We start from the raw sequence: 2,968 nt of genomic DNA, 5'->3' as shown, positions 1-2,968 counted from the left end.
CATGTATTCAATGTTTTGAAAATAGAATTTGCGTTTGGAAGTGAAAAAAATTGTTTGATCGCGCGGATGTTTGATGACCAAATTTACAGGTTGCGGCTTTGGACACCCTAAGCTCCTAAGCTCATGCTGTGCTCGTGGAGACGTGGAGACGTGGCGACTTGGTCGACTCCCCTCCACTCCCGGATCTATATCTTGGCCCGAGAACCACGCCGTTCCTTCTCAAAACCTTAGCTCAATGGAAAGATCCTCAGCTACACCGCACTTCTTGTTCGTCACCACGCCGATGCAGGGCCACATCAATCCGGCGCGCCGCCTCGCCGCCCGGGTGATGGCGTTGATGCCGGACGCGCGCGTCACCTTCTCCACCGCCATCGGAGGCCACCGGCTCATGTTTCCCTCCCTAGTCACCCCGGACGAAGAGACCGTCGACGACGCCGGCGTGCTGTACGTCCCCTACTCCGACGGCTTCGACGAGGGGTTCAGGCCCGAGGTGCACGGCAGGGGCACCTACAAGGAGCGCGCGCGTGCCGTGGGGCGCGAGACGCTCTCCGCCGTCGTCGCCGGACTCGCTGTGCGGGGCCGCCCGGTGACATGCATGGTCTACGCCTTCCTCGTGGGATGGGCAGCCCACGTCGCGCGCGCGCACGGGATCCCCGCGGCGCTCTACTGGATCCAGCCGGCCGCCGTATTCGCCGTGTACTACCACTATTTCCACGGCCACGACGCGCTCATCGCCTCCTGCGCCAACGACGCTAATCCCGACGCCGCCGTCGAGCTGCCGGGACTGCCCCCGCTCAGGTCCAGCACGCTCCCGTCGGTCGTGTCCATCACCTCGCCGGAGCAACCACACTACCTGTTGCTCGACATGATGCGCGATCTCTTCTTGGCACTCGACGAGTACAAGCCCAAGGTGCTCGTCAACACGTTCGACGCGCTCGAGCCGGACGCGCTCCGCGCAGTCGCGGAATTTGAGCTCGTCGCTGTCGGACCGGTGGTGCCCGACGAGGCATCTCCGTCGAGCGCGGACCTGTTCCGGCGCGACGACGGGAAGGGGTACATGGAGTGGCTGGACACGAAGCCGGCACGGTCCGTGGTGTACGTGTCATTCGGGAGCTTCCTTTCAATGAGCAAACGGCAGGAGGAGGAGACGAGGCGCGGCCTGGAGGCGACCGGCCGGCCGTACCTGTGGGTGGCGCGCAAGGGCGCCGGTGAATGCGCGACGCTGGACGGCGGCGACGATGACGGAATGCGCGCGCAAGGGGTGGTGGTGGAGTGGTGTGACCAGGTGAAGGTGCTGTCGCACCCGGCGGTGGGCTGCTTCGTGACGCACTGCGGGTGGAACTCGACGCTGGAGAGCGTCACGAGCGGCGTGCCGATGGTGGCCGTGCCGCAGTGGACGGACCAGCCGACGGTGGCATGGCTGGTGGAGGCGCGAATGGGCGTGGGCGTGCGCGCCCGGGCGGACGGCGAGGGTGCGGTGGACCGAGGCGAGCTGCAGCGGTGCGTGGAGACGATCTTGGGCGACGGGGAGGCCGCGTCGGGGATCCGGGCTCAGGCGGACCTCTGGAGGGTGCGCGCTGAGGAGGCGATTGCCGGCGGCGGGACATCGGAGAGGAACCTAAGGGCGTTCGCGTTGGGCTGTGCTCTGACGTGAACGGCGCACGGAGAGGTGATGTGCACGTGACGTAAGCCGTGTCTCTTTTCGATCTGCACATTGGACGCGATGAGAATGATTTGGTCTCTGTAGCGCCATGGCGGCATGGCGTCCGTCACAATCGATGACCCTTAGACAGAAATTTGGACGTTTGTAGTGTACATCGTTGGTGTCGGGGAGCTAGTAACCATCGATCTGTTGGATGTGCTTATGAAAGATGCGGAGTTCCTAGACAAAAATAATGTCTCGACTTGCTCTCGTGATTGTATTTTGCTATATCTGCTGACAGTGGTGAAGGCATCTTCAAACAGTCCGGGCTAATTTATTTCTTTTTACCGAACCCCCACCCCACCACCATCTATTAAAAAATTCTGTTGTATTGTTAATGTTAATAGCGAAAGAGATGGTTTTGTGTGACATCTGGTGGCGATTTATGGGACAACTTACAATGAATTAAAATTAGAGTTTATAGCGAAGCTTCATGAGGTTATGGCTGGACTCTCATGTCGAGTCATCTTGGGGGTGATTTTAACTTGGTTCGCTGGGGTGCAGGCAAGAATAATGGGATGGTCAGTAATTTACTCCTGGTTTACCTCCTTAATGTCTGAATAAATAAATGAGCCCTGATGAAGATTAATATTGCTAATAGGAGTTATACTTGGGGTAACAATCAAGAAAATCCTTTCTAGAAAATCCTTTCTTTTTTGCTACTATTGATCGTGTCCTGGTTTGTATGTCTTGGGATGCCCATTTCCCTTTTTCAGTTTTGACAGCCTTGCCGAGAGTGGGTAGTGACCATACTTCTCTGATTCTTGACACTCGGGCACGGAGAGTTACCTCCCCGAAAATATTTTGTTTTGAAAAATGGTGGCTAGTCCAACATGGCTTTAAAGACTTGGTGGTTAAAATTTGGATACTTCAATCCCAGATGATAGTTCTATGTATAGATGGATGAACAAAACTAGACTCCTTCGCAAAAAGATTAATGCGTGGAGTATTAATCTGGATGCTAGCTTGAAAAAAAGAAAAGAGAACTCATGCTGGAATTTGATTTCCTTGATGTTTTTTCAGAAAGTAATCAATTGAATACGGAGGATAGATCTAGACTGAATAAGATCAAAACTCAGCTTGATCTCATGTGGAAACAGGAGGAAACGACCTTGTGGCAGAGATCCCGAGATCGCAAAATTGTTGATGGGGATAAAAATAATGCCTATTTCCATGCGATGGCTAACCACACACATCGGAAGAACCACCTTTCTGAACTAAATGGAGATAACGGTCCAGTACAGTCTAGTGAGGGGATGTTAGAAA

General features: G+C 55.1%; 1 pseudogene; it reads left to right on the top strand.

The window, feature by feature from the left end:
* The first annotated feature begins 211 nt into the window (after positions 1–211).
* Positions 212–1,999, top strand: LOC123411822 (annotated as a pseudogene).
* The last annotated feature ends 969 nt before the right edge of the window (positions 2,000–2,968 follow it).

This window comes from Hordeum vulgare, chromosome 7H (assembly GCF_904849725.1).
Source record: "Hordeum vulgare subsp. vulgare chromosome 7H, MorexV3_pseudomolecules_assembly, whole genome shotgun sequence".
Taxonomy (NCBI): domain Eukaryota; kingdom Viridiplantae; phylum Streptophyta; class Magnoliopsida; order Poales; family Poaceae; genus Hordeum; species Hordeum vulgare.
Note: the sequence above shows the minus strand (reverse complement) of the source record. Positions and strands in the feature narration are given on the sequence as shown.